General features: G+C 39.0%; 1 protein-coding gene and 1 pseudogene across 42 annotated transcripts in view; both read right to left on the bottom strand.

The window, feature by feature from the left end:
* The window catches only part of MAP4 (microtubule associated protein 4), a 227,820-nt gene that overhangs the window by 94,749 nt on the left and 110,253 nt on the right, over positions 1–22,818 (bottom strand). The gene's annotated exons all lie outside the window — the stretch shown is intronic.
* On the bottom strand, positions 6,881–9,986 carry LOC108304018 (annotated as a pseudogene).

Genomic DNA, 22,818 nt, shown 5'->3' with positions numbered 1-22,818 from the left:
CTTAAAAACGTGGGATTTAGAAACTGGTTTGGTGGTGCTCTTGGGTTTGATTGCAGTGCTAAGCACCTTGCCAATGAGAAATGGGATGCAAGTAATCCAGGGCATGCAAGATAGTGGCAATAATATACTGTCAAAAACCTGAAAAACATGTGTGGGAGTAGATTCTAAGGATATTGGACCCAAGAACAGTGAGCTCAACTTATTGATATGGATACACTTACTAGAGATTCCAAATTTAATAATTGCTTATGTAGCTGGAGGTAGCTGTAACAGTTCACTTCGTTTGGTTGACTGAAATCTTAGACTCAAGTAAATTAGGTTTAAAAACAAAAACAAATTTCGGTCATGGCACATGACTGGGCTTGGTGGAGTTTCAAGATGCTGATGAACTTAAGGTCTGGCACTTGAGAGAATCAGTGAAGCTTTTCAAGTAGATGAGTTGTATTTGAATATGTGACCTTTAGTATCTACAGAATATAGGTTGCTCTTTTTATTGTCCCTTTCATAGTGGTAGCAAGGGTGAATTTTGAGATGGCCCCAATCATCTATAGGAATACTTACTTGAAAGTTTTGTGTCTGTGCCCTATAGCTGAGTTTGTCTTGTAGAAAATTTCTGTGGAATTCAATTCCATTATTTAAAGTAGTTTTTCTATGAACCAGCTGTGGTGAGTTTAAGCGATTCTCCTACCTCAGCCTCTCGATTACATGCACGCGTCACCACGCCTGGCTAATTTTTTGTATTTTAAGTAGAAACAGGGTTTCTCCGTGTTGGCCAGGCTGGTCTCAAATTCCCAACCACAGGTGATCCGCACACCTCTGCCTCCCAAAGTGCTGGGATTACCGGTGTGGGCCACTGTACCCAGCCTTTTTTTTTTTTTTTTAAAGAGTGCATTATGTTTAATGAGGTAGAGATGCCAAAGCTTCCCTAGCATGATGTAGAAGAGGCAATTCAAAAGCTTAGGGAGATAGAAATGTTGGAATGGATTTTTCATGTGTAACCTGTGTTGCACAAGAAAGGCCAGAAGATAATCCTTTCACTCAGGCATTGAGAAATACATTAGTGAGGCTGGGCATGGTGGTTCACACCTGTAATCCTAGCACTTTGGGAGGCCGAGGCAGATGGATCACTTGAGGCCAGAAGTTCAAGACCAGCCTGGCCAACATGGTGAAACCCCAACTATACTAAAAACACAAAAATTAGCCAGGTATGGTGGTGCACACCTGTAATCCCAGCTACTTGTGAGGCTGAGGCACGAGAATTGCTTGAACCCAGGAGGCAGGGGTTGCAGTAAGCCAAGATCACACCACTGCACTCCAGCCTGGGTGACAGAGCAAGAACCTGTCTCAAAAAAAAAAAAAAAAAAGCATTAGTGAGGGGCTCCTCTTCATCCTTGAAAAGCTCTGTGGTTGTTCCCCTTTGCAGTGCATCCCTGTTCCCCTAGACATCGTTTGGCAAACTATCTACAATAGGCCACTGATAAACATTTTAGGTTTTATAGTCCATAAGGTCTCTGTCACAACTGCCAGGTATGGCCATAGGGGGTGCCACCATTAAGTGGGCTCCCTGATTTCAATGGGGTAACAGGATCCTAATATAACAGAGGCCAAATAGTAGCACATAATCACCAAAGACAAGGTGGGAACATCTACTGTATCTACCATAAAGACAGTAGGGTTGTACTGGTCATCAGAACACGTTGGCCCACCAGGATCTTCGGCAGTCATTGATAACGGTATTCCACAAACAGCCTACAAAAACAGACCAATATGTACAACTGAAAAGAAACTCAAGCTCTGGTAATAAAAACCTGACAGAAAAAGTTTTGACCTCTCATCTAATCTCCAGACCCAAGTCAATTAACAAACTTAGGTCCCTTGAGGAATAAACCTGTAATATTCCCACAAGTAAAAGTACATACTGTAAATCCTCATCCAAGCTTCTCCAAACGCCATTTACTAGAGTGACTATGGATTAGGGAAAAGGAAATACCCAGATCTTTCAGAGATTACTAATTCCTGGGGACCCAAAATGCTACTGTAGCCTATCAGTCAAAGTGAGTTCTGACAATGGTCAGGTAATAGATGAAATGCTTAGCTCAAGTCCAACTCACAGTGGACCCCGTAGTAGTACAAGGGACCTACTTTGTCATCTCCTCAGTTCCTGAATAAATAATTGGAACAGATATACCTGGCTATTGGCGGAACTCCCATATTAGCTTTCTGACCCAACGGATAAGAGTCATTTTAATAGTAAGGGCTAAATGGACGTTCCTAGAACTTCCCCTCCCTACTAACATATTAAGCCAGAAGCAATACCATATTCCAAGGAGAATTCAAGAGCTTAATGCCACATTCCAAGGAGAATTCAAGAGCTTAATTTCAAAGACTTGAAAGAAACAGGGGTAGTGATGCCTGTTATATCTCGATTTAACTAACTAGCTTGTCCTGTGCAGAAGTCAGATGGATCTTAGTGACTATCACAAACTTGTGGACTATCAGATACTTAATCTGGTGATGATTCCAATTGCAGCTGATGCCCCCGATATAGCATCTTTACTGGAGCAAATCAACATGGGTGACGGCACTTGGTATACTGCTATTAACCTGAATAATGCCTTTTCCTCCATGCAAGAACCACCAGAAGCACACTGCTTTTACCTGTCTTTTACATGCATATAAGGCTAGTCTCAGGGCTATACCATTCTCCTACCATAATGTAGTCCACAGAGATCTTGATATCATGACATTCCAAAGGAAAAAAAAAATCACTAGTCAACTATACTGACATTATGCTGAGTCTAATGAACAGCAAGTAACAAATATGTTAGATGCTTTAGTAAGACATGCACATGCTAGTTGATGGGAGATAAGCACTACAAAAATTCAGAGACCCACTGCAGCAATGAAATGTCAGGATTCAATTTTCCAAAGCCTGTCAAAATTTCCCTTCCAAAGTGAGTAAGTTGCTGTAATTAACAACACCAACAATGAAAAAGGAGTTACAATGTTTGGTAGGCTTCAACCCAGCTACAAAGTTTCCTACAAGGCTGACAGTTTAGAGTGGGTTTCAGAGCAAGAGAAAATTCTGTAGCAAGTTCAAGCTGTGGTTCAAGTTGCTTTGCCATTTGGGCCTTATGATCCAGCATATCCAATGATACTTGAAGTGTCCATGCCAAATAGGGCTGCTGAATGGAGCCTTTAGCAGGCAAGAAAAAGAAAATCACAGCCCAGACTTCTAGAATTTTTAGAAAATCTATGCCGTCTTTTGCAGAAAATTATTCATCTTTCAAAAAACAGCTTCAGGCTTGCTATTGGGTGGGTCTTGGCAGAGACCAAATGCCTAACCATGGGATATAATGTGAATACATGGCCTGAGCTTCTCATCATGAACTAAATGTTATCCAACCTATATAGTCTAGCTTGGCATGTGCAGCACTATCTATCATCAAGTGAAAATATATAAAAAGCCAAATTCAAACAGGTCCAGAAATATGAGTAAGTTACAGCTCAGACTTCAGCATTGACTCCTGTTGCATTGCTTCTTCTCCCTCAAGCCAAGTCAATGGCCTCCTGAGAGCTCCATATGACCATCAGACTGACGAAAGAAAAAACTCAAGTCTGGTTTATCCATAGCTCTGCACAACATGCCAGTATCACCAAAAAGTGGACAGCTGCAGCACTACAGCCCCATTTAAAGATATAGCACTGAAGGGCAGGGATGAAGAAAAAATTTTCTCTTCAGAAGGTAGAACTTTGAGGGGTATTATTTGGTTTTCCCTTTTGTCTGAAGTAAAACATGGCCAGAAGCAGAGATTTATACTGATTTATGAACAATTATTAAGGATTTTGTTGGCTAGTTAGGAACTTGTAAGGAAATGGTGACAAGGAAATCTGGGAGAAAGATATGCTGATGAAAACTCTCAAAAAAGGCACAAACTGTGAAGATGTGTGGCCCATGTGAATAATGACTTGCATTCACTGTGGAGGAGGCTCTTAATAACCAAGCTGACAAAATGACATACTTCATGAATATCAGTGTTAGACACTTTCCATAGCTATCAGAGTGCTTGGTCAATAAACTCATGGAAAAAATGGTCATGAAGGCTATGCATGGGCTCAACAACATGGTCTTCCCGTAAACAGGGCTTACCTGACTAAAGCTACTGCTAAATGTCTAATCTGTCAATAGCACAGACCAGCACTGTACCCTGAATATGCACCATTTCCCAAAAACTAGCTAACCACCTGGTGGCAAGTTGATTTACACTGAACCTCTATTATGGGGAGTAAGGACAGGAGTGAGGCCAGAGATTTGTCCTCACTAGAATAGACATGTATTCTGGATAAAGATTTACCTTCTCTGCCTATAATGTTTTTTTCAGTTCCACCACCCATGAACTTATATAGAAGTGCCCAATCCACCATCATGACATCCCAATTTCATACAGCACTGCTGTTTCTTTAAAAAAAATTTTTTTTGGGGGGGACAGTCTCCCTCTGTCACTCAGGCTGGAGTGCAGTGGCACAATCTTGGCTCACAGCAACCTCCACTTCCTGGGCTGAAGTGATTCAGTGATTCTCTTGCCTCAGCCGGGACTACAGGCATGCATCACCACGCCCAGCTAACTTTTTTTGTGTTTTTAGTAGAAACAGGGTTTCACCATGTTAGCCAGGCTGGTCTCCAACTCCTGACCTCAGGCAATTACCCACCTTGGCCTCCCAAAGTGCTGGGATTACAGGCATGAGCCACTGTGCCTGGCCAAAAAGAAATATTTTTAAAAGATAGAGACAAGGTCTCACTATGTTGCCTAGGCTATTCTCAAACTCCTTGGCTCAAGTGATCCTCCAGCCTTGGGCTCTCAAAGTGCTGGGGTTACAGGCATAAGCCACTAGGCCCACCCCACACAGCATTACTTCTGACCAAGAAAGTAATTTCATAGTAAAGAAATGCAGAAATGGGCTCATGTCCATGGACTTAACTGGTGGTGTCATCCCTATCACCCAAAATAGTTGGCCTAATTAAAATAATGAATTGATTACTAAAGACTCAGTTACAGTTTCAGGGAGACAATACCCTGAAAGGTTGGGTAATGCTTTCAATCAGAGACCCTTACATGGTGCTGTCTCCTCCCACAGTTAGAATATACAAGTCTGGGCATCAAAGGGTAGAAGTGTGTGTGGCTCCACTCACTATTATATCCAGCAATCTACTCACTGAATTTTTGTTTTCACTCCTAACAACCGAGTTCTGCTGGCTTGGAAGTGTTAGTGCCTAAATAGGAAATACATCTACTAACATACACAACAATGGCTCAATTGCATTAGAAGATGAGACTGCCACTTGGCTATTTGGGACTCCTTACACCACTGCACCAACAGGCTGAACCTACTGGTTGGGGATGATTGAGACTACACAGTGAAAGCAAGGAGGGCTATGTCTAAAACACAAGGGATTATCTGAGGCACTTCTAAATACTTCCATGCCAAAAACAAAGATTTAATGGAAAACTACAGCGATGAAGAAAAGGGCTGGACTAATGTGGGAATAAAAGTTTGAGTCATTTCACCAAGTAAAGAACCTCAACCAGCTGAGGTTCTGGATGAGGGCAAGGGAAACATGAAATAGGTAACTGAAGAAAGAAGCCTAGATATCAACTATGGCCTCATTACTAATCACAGAAATGAGAATGATGAACTTTCTTTTTGTTTTATTTGCTATTTATTTGTATGTTCTAACCATTTTCTTCTTCCCATTATTCAAAATTGAAATTAGTTTAGTTTTGTTTTTTGAGACAGTTTCACTCTGCTGCCCAGGCTGGAATGCAGTAGTGCAATCTCGGCTCACTGCAAACTCTGCCTCCCAGGTTCAAGTGATTCTCTTGCCTCAGCCTCCTGGGTAGCTGAGATTATAGGTGTGTACACCACATCTGGCTAATTTTTATATTTTTTTTCATAGAGATGGGTTTGTGCCATGTTGGCCAAGCTGATCTCCAACTCCTGACCTCAAATGATCTGCCCATCTCAGCCTCCCAAAGTACTGGGATTACAGGTGTGAGCCACCACACTCGGCCTGAAATTAGATTTATAACACAACTTTTGGTAACAAACTAGTCAGTGGAACTTGTTTTTTTTCCACATGAAAATCTTTAATGCTTATGCTGATGCATACTTGAATACTTATCATCAAAGTGTGTAGTAAAAAGAAAAAAAGGCAGATTAAGAAAATCAGAGTATTTCAAAGAAAACACTTTTGAGCATATATATGAAGGTGGCCGGGTGTGGTGACTCACACACCCCTGTAATCCCAACACTTTGGGACACCGAGTGGGTAGATCACCTGAGGTCACGAGTTCGAGACCAGCCAGGAGAACCTATCTCTACTAAAAATACAAAAATTAGCTAGGCATGGCAGCACGCACCTGTGGCCCCAACTACTCGGGAGGCTGAGGGGCAGGAGAATCACTTGAACTGGGAGGCGGCGGTTGTAGTGAGCCAAGATTGTGCCATTGCACTCCAGCCTGGGCAAAAGAGTTATTCTCAAGGGAAAAAAAAATGTACACAAATGAAGAACATTTTGCTATACCATAAAATAAATGCAGCACTGTAAGATAAAGGAAGATGAATATAAATGGAGTTTTGGCCATTTTTATTATTTTGAGATGGAGTCTTGCTCTGTTGCCCAGGCTGGAATGCAGTGGTGCAATCTCCTGGGTTCAAGTGATTCTCCTTCCTCAGCCTCCCAAGTAACTGGGATTGCAGGCATGTACCACCATGCCCAGCTTTTTGTATTTTTAGCAGAGCCAGGGTTTCATTGTGTTGGCCTGGCTGGTCTTGAACTCCTGACCTCAAGTGATCCACCTGCCTCAGCCTCCCAAAGTTCTGGGATTACAAGCGTGACCACCACACCTGGCTAGAGTTATGGCCATTTGTCCCTACACATGCTATAGCCATCTTTAACCTGCTTAACTTAATCTCAATGATTTTTTCTTTTTTCCTCCTATTAAGTATATTTCAGGCTATTCAGCAGATGGTTGTGATTCTGGAGGTTCAAACTGCTGGTGAAAGTTTATTCTGTTTCCTTAGTTTTTCAGGCGCTTTTCTCTATAAAATGATCTGCTGCCTACAGTACCCTCTTTCTCATCAACAGGCACTAAATTCAAAAAGTAGCTTCCTGAAACTTCTTTGTTAAAAACTTTCATTGTTGGAGTTAGGTCATATCTTGCTAGCAATAGTCTTATTGGAATTGATTCATCTTTTACTGGTGTATCACCCATTATTTCCTATTTGGTGATTGTTTCTCTTTCTTTTGTGGTACTTACTGGGTCCAATTGCTGTGATCTCTTTTTTGATCAGTTGTAACCCCTTATGTTGTATTTTTATTCTTAAGTAAATTTTTGAAACAGTCACATCCTTTCAATGATACTTTATTATTTTCAAATTCTATATGCAGACAATCTTCAATGCCCACTTCCATCAGCATAGGTGGCAAGCTGGTACACAGTAAGATCACATTCTTTTTACCAAGTCTGTCAGTCTTACTACTATCACTTCAATACATCAAGAGGACATTAGCACCAATGTAAGCTTCTTATGGCTTTTCAAATTGTATAAATTCAAAATCATAACTTCTGTTCTGAGTCAGTTCTCCCAGGTAAAGGCTAGTTCTTTCACTAGGTTTACAAACTCATGAGTATTACTCTTATCATAGAAGTTCAATTTGATGTACAAATTAAACTCTAATTTTTTAGTGCTCTATCCTCTTTCTAGTTTCTTTCACCTTTCTTGAACAGATTCTCCATCATAGAGGAGATAGCATTTTTCCACTTTGCCATTTTCAGTTTTCATTTCTGCCATTTTCTTGGTTTCCTCATCATTAAGGACAATATCAATATCACAAATCAGACCAAAAAAGCCTCAAAGAAAACTGTCAGTGATACTGCCACATCCCTGGCTACTTCACTCCTCTTCCCTCAGAACTCCACCCCCTACCCCCACCCTACTCCCATCATGTGACCTTGGGCCTCTGCCACTATAACTTCAATTTGAGGACTGACAAACAGCCAGCCAGCCGGGCTTGGTGACTAAAACCTATAATGCTGGCACATTGAGAGGCTGAGGCGGTGGTTCATTTGAGCTCAGGAGTTTTGAGACTAGCCTGGGCAACATGGCAAAATCCTGTCTCTATTAAAAAACAAAAAACAAAAAAAACCCCAAACACAGCCACCAACAGATACAATGATTATCAGGACTGAGCATGTCCTCATTTCTCATTTTTGGAACAAGGGTGAGAGTTTCATGCTCTGTCTCACATAGCTCTATCTTGTTAGGTAAAAACATGAGTTGTTTCATTGTTATATGGGAGCTCAGGTGTGTGTAAAGTACATATGGAAGCTAAGTAGCCAAAATAATAGGCTGTGCAAGTAATCAATACATTGCCTCTCAACTCCAAATCTACCTTTCATTGCCCTGCTTGTAAAAATGTAAACATTTCTTCCTAGACAGCTGGCATGATACAAGCTTAGTAGAGGGCACGAGTGGTGGTGGGGGGTTTCTCTTCCTGGTTCCAGTGTGCTTTTCTGTCTTACTTCCACGGTGCTCTGCTGGTGTGCAGAACATCCTACATAGTGCTTATCCCAACAAGCTTTAGTAGGCCCTTCCATGGACATCTTCCCAGGCAAATTCCACCAGCGCCTCAAACAGCCTGGTGGTGACGCAGTAGCACCCCCAGGTACAGCTTCCTGCTTAATTACCTTTGAGGTAGGAGACCAGCAGGACTTAATTTCCTGTTGCACCCTGCTGACTAGAGTGAGATTTGGCTGACACCAGCAGATGCTGACAAAAGTAACCTCTAGTTGCCCTCATGGCTTATTACCATAAAGACTCTCCTACCAGTGCAATGACAGTTTACAAATGCCATGGCAACAGCCTAGAAGTTACCTTATCTGATTTCAGAAACTTCCAGCCCTTTTTCCATAAAGTTATAAATAACCTGCCTCTTAATTAGTATATAATTAATAACAGATATAAACAGCTAGCTAGCAGCCCACAGGCACCAGTTCTGGGCACACTGCCTATGGGCTAGCCCTGCTCAGCAAGAAGCAGCATTGGTTCAATAAAAATTTCTTTCACCACTGGCTCACCCTTGAATTTTTTCCTGGCAAAGCCAAGAATACTCCTGGGTTAAGCTCCAATTTGGGGACTTGTTTGCCCTACATCACCTTGACCTGCAACAACTCAGCAAATATCTTTACTACCAAGTGGAGACTTCCTTCAAGCTATCCAATCAGCACTTTTCCAAATTTGTTATTTCTTTGTGTACTCTGCCCCAACCCTAATGGTAGTGACTATTCCCTGTATCTGTCATTCCTATATATATTTTTTTCTTTCCTTTCTTCTTTCTTTTTTTTTTTGAGACAGAGTCTAGCTCTATTGCCCAGGCTGAAGTGCAGTGGCACAATCTTGGTTCATTGCAACCTCCACCTCCTGGGTTCAAGCAATTCTCCTGCCTCAGCCTCCTGAGTAGTTGGGGATATAGGTACCCACCACTATACCTGGCTAATTTTTGTATTTTTAGTAAAAATGGAGTTTCATCATGTTGGTCAGGCTGGTCTCGAACTCCTGACCTCATGATCTGCCTGCCTCAGCCTCCCAAAGTGCTGGGATTACAGGTGTGAGCCACTGTGCCCGGCCTCCTGTATTCTTTAGAGTTCTCTTTACCCCTGCAGTAAATTCTCTGTTCAAATTATGGTGTAGCTTCTGTCTCCTGACTAGATTCTAATCCAAATATTGGCCATTAAAAACAGCATAAATCTACATAATAGGAAAGAGTGGGAGAAAAAAATGAAAGATGTTTAATCCAAAGAAAATAAATCTGAAGGCACATGTTAATCTCTAAATGTCTAAAAAGCTATCACCTACAGCAGAACATACTGTATCTGTTGCGAAGCACTAACAGCAGCAGTAGAAATAGCAGAATGCCTGTTCATTTTACACAGAAAAACTGAAGATCAGAAATATTAATTTGTCAAACAGAAAGTAAGCCTTAAATGAAGACCTCTAAGGAGTCTAATGTTAATACTCAAATTTACAGTTGACATAGTTTTGCATCTTCTCATTTCATTTTAAATTGCTGAAAACCCACTGGAGGGCCAACCTTGCGAGTTTTTTGCAGTGACAGAGTCCTAAGTTAATTTTTTCACAAGAAACAAAGCAAAAAAACTCTTCTTTCAGCGTGCCTGGAGTTCACTTTTGAAGTTTCACCTCCAGTTTTGTCCTCTAGAAGCAGGGCATTTCTGCTTCACAATGGACCAATACGCTCCAGTTACATCCAATTAAAATACTGTTACACAACCAATTAAGTAGGAAAAGGGGCTGATGGTCAAACAGAATGATTTATGAACAAAAGTATATAATGGGTTTAACTGTAAGGACTTTCTATGTGGACATTAATCAACATCCTAATATCATCTTACATTTAAGTATTAACCCCTTCAACTAGGTTGTAAAGCGCTGAAAATATTTTCTGTCACTTCAGGCAAACAACTATTTTTATAGAGTTCTCCTTTTATAGAGCAGGAATCTTCGCCTCAAAGAGGGCAAATAACTTGCCCAGTAAATCAAAGCTAGTAGGTGCCCTATCCACAGCTTCCTCAAAATTTAAACATTCACAACAGAGAACAAATTTCCAGAAAGCTGTGCACCAGTAACCTGGCAAGAATTATTGCAATTGCATCTGGTCTTGTTTTTAAGTTTCTTTTCCCATGTGAGGCCTAAAGCAAATAGATATTAAAGATTATTCATTCAATAGCTACAGAGCATCTATTATCCACCAGATAGTGTTCCAGGTGCTGGGCCACAGAAAGTTGCGAAAACAAAAACCCTGTCCCTCTCATAAAATTTGTGTCTATAATATCTTCTTCTGGTAGGGAAAGGCAGGTGAGATGAATAAACTGTAAAAATTATTAGAAAGTGACACGACAAATGCCATTAAGAAAATTCAAGTAGAATAGTGGGATGAAAAAATAGAAGGGGTGCAATTTTAAATAAGATAGTCAAGAAGTACTCATTGAAAAGGTGAAGTCAATCATGAATATATCAGAGGGAAGAACATTTCAGGCAGAGAAAACTGCTAGTGCTCAGAGCCCAAGGCAGGGGCCCACCTTGCTTGTTCAAGGAACAGTAGCAAGAACAACATGAAGCAAAGTAAGCAAAGGGGTAACTAAGAAAAGATCTGGTCAGAAAGATGACAGGGACATCATGGGGCCCTGTAGTGTTTGCTAAGAACTTTTACTTTGAGATGGGAAACTACTGGAGGGTTCTGAGCAAAAGAACAGCATGAACAATATACAGGGCCACTCTCGATGTTTTTAAGAATATGCTGCAGAAAGCAAGCAAATAGAAGCAGAGAGACTAATTTGGGAAGTTATTACAGTAGTCAAGGTTAATTATGGCAGTCCAATCAAGGAGAGAGCAATGGAGGTGGTTTAAGACGTGGTCAGGTTCCAAATATCTTTTTCTGACAAACCAGGTGTGGGGTGTGAGAGGAATAGAAGAGGACAGGGGAAACCAAATGTTTTAGCCTGAACAACTAGAAGAAAAGAAATTCCATTTAATGAGATGGGGTGGCGGGTGTTCTTTTCTTCATTTTGATTTTGGGGTGGGACAATCATGAATTCTGTATAGAACGTTTCAAATTTGAGATGTCAATTCTATGTCCAAATGGAGATTTCAAGCTCCTTAGTTCTCACTCAACCTCCTCATGAAATTTAACCAATATTGTATCTGTTCTTACAAAATGTTTCCTATAACTGCTTAGCATTTAAGCAATGTTTACATATTTGTGCATTTCTACCTGCAACTGGACAAACCAGAACAAACCCACAAGATAGCTAACATATAAAGCATCCCTTTAATTCTGAAGAGATCTGTGATATATACAATGGTTAATTTGGAAAATTTTTTTCCTTTAAATATGAGCTACATTTGTTTGTTTCTACCATTTTAATGATTTTTAAGTGTACAGTTCAGTGGTATTAAGTACATTCACATTGTTATGCAATCATCACTACCTCCCATCTCCAGAACTTTTTCATCTTGCAAAACAGAAACTTTGTGCCCATTAAGCAACCACACCTCCATTCCCTGCCTCTCCCAGCCCCTGGGAACCACCATTCTATTTTGTTTCGGTAAATTTGACTATTCTAGGTAATTCATATAAATGAAGTATATTTACATTTGTTTTTGTAAATCTGACTACTCTAGGTGCCTCATATACATTTGTATTTTTGTGACTGGCTTTTTTCACTTAACACAGTGTCTTCAAGGTTTATTCACGCTGTACTATATCAGACTTTCCTTCCCTTTTAAGGCTAAATAACATTCCATTATATGAATGTCCTACATTTTGTTTATTCATTCATGTGTTGATGGCACATTTGGGTTGCTTCCATCTTTTGGCTACTGTGAATAATGCTGCTATAAACATGAGTGTACTAATATCTGTTCAAGTCCCTGATTTTAATTCCTTTGGGCATATATCCAGAAGTTGGGTTGCTGGATCTAACAATAATTCTATTTTTAATTTTTTGAGAAGCTATCATACTGTTTTCCATAGCACTTTCATCATTTTACATTCCTACTATCAGTATACAAGGGTTCTAATTTTTCTACATCCTTGTAAATACTTGTTAATTTCTGTTACTGTTTTCATACTAGCCATCCTAATGAGTATGAAGTGATATCTCATTATGGTTTTGATTTGCATTTCTCTAATGATTAATGATGTTGAGCATCTTTTCACTTGTTTCTTGGCAAATTATGTATATTCTATGAAGAAATGTTTCTTCAAGTCCTTTGCCCATATTTTTAATTGGGTTTTGTTGTTGTTAAGCTGTAGGAGTTCTTCATATATTCTGGATATTAACCCGAGAAGATACAAGATTTGCAAATATTTTGCCTCCATGGGTTGCCTTTTCACTCTATGGAAATACACAAAAATTTTCATTTTTCATATAGCCTAATTTATGTATTTTTTCTTGTGTTGTCTGTGCTTTTGGTGTCATATCCAAGAAAACACTGCCAAATCCAATGTCATGAAGATTTTCCCCTATGTTTTCTTCTAACGAATATATAGCTTTGGTGTTTGTTTAGGTCTTTGATCTATTTTAAGTTTTAAAAAAAAAAAAAAGAAGAGCGGGAGAGACAGGATTTCTCTCTGTTACCAAGGACGAAGTGCAGTGGTGTGACCATAGCTCACTGCAGCCTTGAACTCCTGGGCTCAAAGAATCCTTCTGCCTCAGCTTCCTGAGTAGCTGGGACTACAGGCTCACACTACCACACCAGCTATTTTTTTCTTTCTTTTAAGAGATGAGGTCTTCCTGTGGTGCCTAGGCTGGTCTTAAACTCCTTGCCTCAAGTAATCTTCTCACTTGGCCTCCAAAAGCGCTGGGATTATTGGCATAAGCCACTGTTCCCAGCAGGGTCCAACTTTTGTATGTGGATATCCAGTTTTCCCCACACAATTTATTGAAAAGACTATCCTTTCCCATTGAATGGTCCTGGTACCGTTGTCTAAAATTATTTTACTATGTATAGAAGAGTTTATTTCTGTGTCTTCCAGTCTGTTCCTTGATCTGTATGTCTCACTTTAAGTCAATACCACACAGTTTTTATTATTATAACATTTCAGTAAGTTTTGAAAATCAACAAGTGAGACTTCCAACTTAGTTCTGTTTCAAGATTGTTTTGGCAATTCAGGAGGGCTCTTTGAGATTCCAAACGTTTTTCTATCTGCAAAAAACAGTGTTGAGATATTAAGGGCAAAAAAAAAAATCTTTTAAAAACACATTTAGGCTGGGTGCAGTGGCTTATGCCTGTAATCCCAGCACTTTGGGAGGCTGAGATAGGTGGATCACTTGAGGTCAGGAGTTCAAGACCAGCCTGGCCAACATGGTGAAACGTTGTCTCCTGAAAATACAAAATTTAGTTGGGCATGGCGACAGGCATCTGTAATCTCAGCTACTCGGGAGGCTGAGGCAGGAGAATCACTTGAACCCAGGAAGTGGAGGTTGCAGTGAGCCAAGATCACACCAGTGCACTCCAGCCTGGGCAACAAATCAAGACTCCTTTTCAAAAATAAATAAAATAAAATAAAATAAAATTACATTTAGGCCAGGCACAGTGACTCACCTGTAATCCCAGCACGTTGGGAGTCTGAGGTGGGAAAAATGCTAGAAGTAAAGAGTTCAAGACCATCCTGGGCAAAAAAGCAAGACCCTGTCTCTATAAAAAAATTTTAAAAATTAGCTAGGCATGGTGGTGTGCACCTGTAGTCCTAGCTACTTGGGAAACTGAGGCGGGAGGATTACTTGAACCCAGAGTTCCAGGCTGCTATGTTCACATCACTGCACTCCAGCCTGGGTGGTAGAGTGAGACCCTACCTCAAAACAAAAACAAACAGGCCAGGCATGGTGGCTCACACCTGTAATCTTAGCACTTTGGGAGGCCGAGGTGGGTGGATCACCTGAGGTCAGGAGTTCAAGACCAGCCTGGCCATCATGGTGAAAACCCATCTTTAAAAAGGAAACTATATATATATATATATATATATATATATATATATATATTTAATTAAAAAAAATAAAACAAACAAAAATATACTATAAATTGCTCTACCAGCGACCCACATTTCAACTGCGGTTTTTGGGGCCTCTACAGGCTCATAGTTGCAGTGATCATTTGTGTGAATCTTTCTTATCCATAACCCTAGCATTTTTCACAAGGAATTTATCCTTTAGCAATGTTAAAAAAAAAAAAATGTAAAATTTAAAGCTAACAGAACTTACGGGAGCAAAAGACTATTCAATAATAATTGTTGGATACCAAAACACCTCACTTTCAATAATGGATAGAATAACAAGACAGAATACCGAAGAGGAAAGAGAAGACCTCGACAACACTATACACCCACTAGATCTAACAGACATCTTACAAAACATTCCACCCCCAACAACAGCAGAATATACATTCTTCTTTAGGACAGACCATATGTTAGGCCTGAAAACAAATTTCAACATATTGAAAGGGATTGTAATAATACAAATTATGTTCTCCAACCACGATGGGATGAAATTAGAAAATAAATAGAAGACTGGGAAATTCACAAATATGTAGAAATTAACACACTCCTAAATAATCAACAGGTCAAAGAAATCACAAAAGAAATTTAAAAATACCTTCAGATGAATGAAAATGAAAACACAACATATCAAATCTCAAGAGGTACAGCTAAAACAATAAGGGGGAAATTTATAGCCATAAATATTTATATTAAAAGAATAACATAAAATAAAAATCACCAATCACTAACATAATCATCTACCTTAACAAAATAGAAAAGTAGCAAACTAATGTCAAATTAGGCAGAAGGAAGGAAATAAAAAAGATTAAAGTGGAAACAAATGAAACAGAAGGGAGAGAATACAGAAAACTCACCAAAATTGAAAGGTGGTTCTTTCAAAAGATCAACAAAATTGAAAAACCTTTAACTACTTTTATGAAGAAAAAAGGAGAGAGGATTAAAATTACTAAAATCAGAAATAAAGAGGAGATATCACTTTGAATCTTACAGAAATAAAAGGTTTATAAGGGAATACTAAGAACTGCAGGTAAATTACATAACCTAGATTAAAAGAACAAATTTCTAGAAACATAAAAACTACTAAAACTCACTCAAGAAAAAACATTTGAGCGGGAAATTACAAAACTAACATCTGTGGGCATTTCAATAGTTTCTAACAATGCAGCTCAACAATTAGCACCTGACTGGGTGCAGTGGCTCACACCGGTAATCCCAGCACTTTGGGAGGCTGAGGTGGATGGATCACCTGAGGTCAGGTGTTCAAGAACAGCCTGGCCAACATGGTGAAACCCTGTCTCTAATAAAATTACAAAAAATTAGCCAGACAAGATGGTGGGAGCCTGTAATCCCAGTACTCGGGAGGGTGAGACAGGAGAATCACTTGAACCCAGGAGGCGGGAAAAATTAGCACCATAATAGATGGAGTTCCTTCAAATTTCCTCCACAGAGTTGAAAAATCTCATCCTATATGGTAAGTCATAAGCAGACAAATCTTATGTTAACAGAATCTTGCTTTGAATTAACCTCTTAATTAGACACTTCTTGTGTTCCCACCTCACATCTGTTAAGTTCACAATTTATTCTAGATATTGCTACAGCATCAAGCTGCACATAGGTATGATTTGACAACACTTTGTATCAACCAAACCAGAGTTTTCTGTCCTACATTTCTCTGACACCAAGAGACAAGACATCTGCAGCCTGGCACTGCACAAGTGCAAATCCAGAAGAGTGTTAACCAATGAGAGATGATAAACGGTGAATAAATGTTACCCAATCCTATAATTGAGATACTCAGGTAGAGAATTCTGAGCAGCATTCTATTCAGGTTCTCAAAAGACCCCAAAAGGATTAAGCCCACTTTGCCCACAGCAGTGACTAGGTTAGTAGTCATACTTCACTGTATTGTCTTTTCCTCTTTCTAATTTCACTTTTCCCAGTATCCCACTCTTGTGCCCTGGGGCCATTTTCCAAAATAAACTACCTACATGCAAAGCCCTTGTCTCAGTGTGAATTTTCTCCCAGAAACTAGAACTTAAGACAGGTTTTTTAAAAGGCTGGGCACAGTGGCTTCTGCCTGTAATCCCAGCACTTTGGGAGGCCGAGGCAGGTGGAAGGCAGGTGAACTTCTCACCTGAGGTCAGAAGTTCAAGGCCAGCCTGACCAACAGGGAGAAACCCTGTCTCTACTAAAAATACAAAATTAGCTGGGGGGTGGTGGCACATGCTTGTAATCCCAGTTCCTTGGGAGGCTGAGGCAGGAGAACCCAGGAGACGGAGGTTGCAGTGAGCCAAGATTGTGCCATTGCACTCCAGCCTGGGCAACAAGAGTGAAACTCTGCCTCAAAAAATAAAAAAAATAAATAAATAAAATAAAAAAAGGCCTTTAAAGATCCATTATTTCTAACTGCCTTTCTTATGATTAGCACATCAAAAGATCCATTTTGACCTGACACATTGTGGTGAAAGATCACAGGGCTTTTTTTCAGACTATTTCAATTTCAAACTTTATTATTAACCTAACTTCAACCTCGTCAAATGAAAATGGAAATACAGTCATATGTCACTTAACAAGGAAACCTGAGAAATGCGTCATTAAGTGATTTTGTCATTGTGCAAACTTCATAAATTGTACTTCACAAACCCATTATATACTTATGCTACATGGTATAGCCTATTGCTCCTAGGCTACAAACCTGTACAGCATATTACTGTACTGAATACTGTAGGCAACTGTAATATAACGGTATGCATTTGTGTATCTAAATATACCTAAACATAGAAAAGGTGCCACAAAAATGCCATAGTATATTCTTATGGGATCCCTGCCATATATGCAGTCTGATATTCACCAAAACATCATTATGCAATGCATGACTGTACTGTTATATATTCAAAGAGCTTTACAAACTTTAATGTGTTATACAAATGACAGTTATCTGTATTAATAATATATATCAGATAGAAAAATCTGTTTAAGTTTGCAATCATGTAAAAATATGACAACAATTTACAGTAACTACATGTGAATGTTAGTACTTCTCTAAGTAAAATACTCTGGTCTCCAATAATGTGTGCCTCTATCAATAATGTTTTAAATTTCCATGAGGGGAATATATTCATATATTACTTACGGAATTACAAATAAACTAACAACAACAAAAAAAGAAACCATTCTATATCCACATATGCCTTTTGGCACAGTGTGGAGTTTCATTCCACAAAGAAAAGCAAATCATATAAACAAAGTTATGGTTAAAAAATATACATCAGAAGGCTGGGCATGGTGGCTCACACCTATAACCCCAGCACTTTGGGAGGCCAAGGCGGGTGGCTGAGGCGGATGGATCACCTGAGGTCAGGAGTTCAGACCAATCTGGCCAACATGGTGAAACCCCGTCTCTACTAAAAATACAAAAAATTAGCTGAGCGTGGTGGTGACGGGTGCCTGTAATCTCAGCTACAGCTACTTGGGAGGCTGAGGCAAGATAATCGCTTGAACCTCAGAATTTATAGTTTCACTTAAATCTCAAGAAGAAGCTATTTTGTCTTATCTAATACAAAACTCAAATAGAAATTGAAATCAAATGGCTTACAGTATAATGAAATGGTTGGCTTAAAAAGGACTCTAATCCATGAGCTAGTTTCAGTAGAGTCCTAAACACTCTAGACGTAAATGTTACATCTTGTGGATTGTCCTGAAAAGAAATTCTGTATTTTTATTAGAAAACCATGAACCAAAAAAACGTTAAGAAATATTAGGTACTGTTAATTTATTGATGTGTCTCCAGCATGCAACTCATTATCTGGAAAATGAAAGAAAAAAACTAAAGCTTTGTTCCAGGAATCTGGCGGAGTTGGGATGGATGTCTTGCTATGTCTATATATAGCAACATAATGTGCAGCTTATGTTTGGGTTCCACTTATGAGTTATAATGCCAATTTATGGGATGGCTCTAACAGCTGTTCAGAAACTCTAACACACCACAGATTTATTTATCTGTTAATATTTCACATTTTTGGTATTTCTGCATTTTTCTGATGCTAAATCCTTTGCATCCTTATCAGATGAGATAGTGATGAAGCATACAGGGTATTTTCTGTGTCATGACATTCTAAAAAAGTAGTTTTACTGTTTCACTGCTGGCATGACTTTACACATGTAAACAGTCATCACAGTAATAAACCATTTACCTACTCTGATTACGATAAAAACAACCAGTAACACTGCCATTTGTACAGCACTTAGTACAATGCGTCTAGCCTCAAACACTGTAAATAAGAGTAATTTACCTCCATGGTAGCACAGAGCTTTATCCCACAAATAATTTGTAGTTAAGTCTTGTTAAACCTTCACTGTAATGGAAATGGCATCAATATAAAATTGAGGATAATCCAGTATTACAAATGATTTAGGAATGAAACTAACACTCTGTGCCTGCCCGACCAATCCTATGTCTTTTCCCAGAACACCCTCTAGCCTCCCACCATATTATCAAGTCAATAAGGAGGAAGAATCTTTAACATTATACACTTTTGGTAAAAAAAAGAATAAGGAGGAAGAATCCAAATGAAACCAGGTTTCACCTCTCATCAGGGATGAGTACAATAACAAAATCCAAGAATTGCTTCAATTACCAAAAGCTTTAATCCTAGGGTACCTATGAGAAAGTTAATGGTCAAGTATTTTTTATAGTATTTAAAATCTGTGCTTTAAACCTGAGAACAGATAACTGAGCTGTTTTAATAAAAGGAAATCTAAAAACATTAAGTGTTCTTATTAAAAATGTCTGCCAAGCGTAAAAAGTTCCTTATACTATGCAAGTTACTTAGATATAAAATATTTTTAACGTCTTAATTCAGTCAACATACTGTATTTGCAACCCTACTGTAAACAAACACTAACCCAGAATGGCTAGGGAATTGGGCATTTTGTTGAATTCTTCCCAGATACTGCATACCAGGTTATCAAATAATAAAGTTATCAAATTAAATGTTACTGAATGTAGCAAATTTTATTTGATAATCCAGGAGGCACTTTAGGAAGGCTGTGAATGTAAATTTTAACTGCATTAAACTAAATGTAGCGTTAGAAAGTAATAAATGTAGTATTAGAAAGCATCTAACAATTGATATGCCATGGAAACTTCCTTTTGGAATAACTTCTTTTTGAGACAGAGTCTTGCTCTGTTACCAGGCTGGAGTGCAGTGGCACAATCTCGGTTCACTGCAGCCTCCGCCTCCTGGGTTCAAGCGATTCTTCCGCCTCAGCCTCCCGAGTAGCTAGGACCACAGGCGCATGCCACGACACCCGGGTAATTTTTTTGTATTTTTAGTAGAGACGGGGTTTCAATGTGTTGGCCAGGATGGTCTCGATCTCTTGACCTCGTGATCTGCCCGCCTTGGCCTCCCAAAGTGCTGGGATTACAGGTGTGAGCCACTGCACCCAGCCTTGGAATAACTTCTTAAAGCTTTTCTGTCAAGTGACTTTCTCACCAAATGACAATAAATATCAGTAGTCATTTGAACTTCTTAACTTTTATGATTCTGGATAATAGAGTTTATATTAAGTATCAAAAATCATAAGTGAAAATGCTTGACAAAAACTTAAAAGTCCATACAATTAATCTGGGTGGGATTAGACGCTATATTAGACCTAGAACTTGGGCCTCAAGTCTTTACCCAATTTGTGTCTTAGTCACATTATAGTTCAATAATTATGACCCCACCAAATCCAGTCCATAAGGTGTTAATGTAAGATGTTTATTAGTGGAATTTATTTAGTACAATAATCACATTAGAAGTCCCAATATACAAACTGTTGAAGTCTAAAGTCACAAAAAATACAAACTTAGGTATACGAATGTTATAAAAATATTATTTAAAAACAAGGTTCTAAATCTTCAACAATGGGCCAAAAAAGGAAGAAAAGAGAGACAGAGAAAGAGAAAGAAGGCATAGGAAAATCATCACATTAAAATAAAGCAGCCTTGACCAGTCTGGCTGCTATTAAGATACCAGGCCACCTGGATGTGACCATTATGGCAATACGGCATTTCATTATGGGACTGACTATTCTGTATAAAATTATATGTGAAACACAAAACTTTTTCCTTTCAAAATGAAACATCTAAGTGAAACAGAGCTAATATATACCAAATTTTAGCTGGCTGTTAGTAGAAAATTTCAACAATTCCGTAAGTTCAAAAAGAAAGCATATTTGAAAAAAAAGTTTTCAAACAAAAATAAGCATAACCAAATGGACATAAAAAATAAATCAATGTCAATCATGAAGTATGAGTGTACGCAACAGAGAGTCAAACCCAGGCTTCTATACCCATCACTTAGACAGCTACAGGGACTGGTTACGAGTAATAGAAAGATGTCAAACATGATTTTTAAAAGTCAGTACTGCCAGTTTTGAAAAGTTCCCTGGTGAAAGAAACCTAAAAATCAAATTAATAAATAACTGTACACAAAAGGGAAAGAGCTGTGTTTAATTTGATGGTGTGTTCTCTAATGGTAAGAGAGTTGTCATATTTTATCAACTGCTAAGAAGATAAGCATAACCTCTTTCCTTTAAAACATATCTCCCTGAAGTGTCTTCTGTCCAGAATCCATAGAAGAAATTCTTGTCAAAGAATCCAGCCCTTGTGACCAGATCCCTATAGAAGAGAGAATGCTTCCTAAATTCCAGAAGTCACTGCAGGGATTCAGTTTAAACTTTCATGATATTCTAATTTTACCATCTCAAAAGTAGTTTTGTATCAGGGGATCTAAAGCAATGTACATCTGGCCAAGCATGGTGTCTCACACCTGTAATCCTAGCACTTTGGGTGGCCAAGGCGGGCGGATCACTTGAGATCAGGAGTTCAAGACCAGCCTGGCCAACGTGGTAAAACCCCGTCTCTACTAAAAATATAAAAATTAGCCGGTGGGGTGGTGCATGCCTGTAATCCCAGCTATTGGAGAGGCTGTGGCAGGAGAACCACTTGAACCTGGGAGGCAGAGGTTGCAATGAGCCGAGATTGCGCCACTGCACTCCAGCCTAGGCAACAGAGTGAGACCCTGTCTCAAAAACAGAAAACAATGTATATCTCAAAATCTTTCCCAGAACATGGTGCCAATTATTTATTTTAAGCTGAAATAATTTGTACTTTGGGGGTTATAAGAACCTACATAATCAGTAAGAGGATAGAAAACTTTAAAGTTTTTCAGATCTTAAGCCAGAATTCCTCTAAGATTTCAAAACATGGTCCATGTTTTATGTTATATATCTATAAATCCAATCCAAGTTTACCATTGTACAGTACTTATCCCAAATAGTTCTAGATCTTTTAAGTAATTAGTTTGAAAAAATGAGGAATGAGAATAAGAAAGTCCCATTGAAACAACCCTTAGAATGTGTGAATGTAAAATACTAATGTTCACAGACAGGACTTTACACACAAGTCTTGATGTGTGATCCATCAATCTCCCCTGGCATGCTACATAAAAAGATACCTCCAAAGTTCAAAAAGAGACTAATCCTAAATAGAGTTTGAATCCTTAATAATTTCATTAGAAACCTGCTATTAATAAATTGGTTGTGGGTTTTAAACACATTAAAATTTCGTTTCATTCTGGTGTTGTATACAGAAAATTATTTTTTATCTGTATTAACATCCCAATATTCTAATGATAAGGGATTCAAGAACATTGAACATTATAACTTAGTTCCATTTTCTTATTTATTTTTTGTATAGAGGTCCCATTATGTTTCCCAGGCTGGTCTTGAACTCCTGGATTCAACCGGTTCTCTCATCTTGGCCTCCCAAAGTATTGGGATTACAGGCGTAAGGCATTGAGCCCAGCCTACATTTTCTTTAACTTCCTAATTCTTATTTTGATAGTTCATGTTCAAAAAGTAACTGGTTATAAAATTCCACACACAAGGGCCAGGGACGGGGGCTCACGCCTGTAATTCCAGCACTCTATGAGGCTGAGTTGGGCAGGTCACCAGGCAAGAGATCAAGACTATCTTGGCCAATATGGTGAAAACCCGGCTCTACTAAAAATACAAAAATTAGCCAGGCGTGGCAGCATGCACCTGTAGTCCCAGCTACTCAGGAGGCTGAGGCGGAGAATTGCTTGAACCCAGGAGTCTGAGGCTGCAGTGAGCCAAGACCTTGCCACTGCACT

The sequence above is a fragment of the Cebus imitator genome, unplaced genomic scaffold (genome assembly GCF_001604975.1).
Source record: "Cebus imitator isolate Cc_AM_T3 unplaced genomic scaffold, Cebus_imitator-1.0 Scaffold0, whole genome shotgun sequence".
NCBI lineage: Eukaryota > Metazoa > Chordata > Mammalia > Primates > Cebidae > Cebus > Cebus imitator.
The sequence above is the reverse complement of the archived record's forward strand: the minus strand, read 5'-3'. Positions and strand labels throughout refer to the sequence as shown.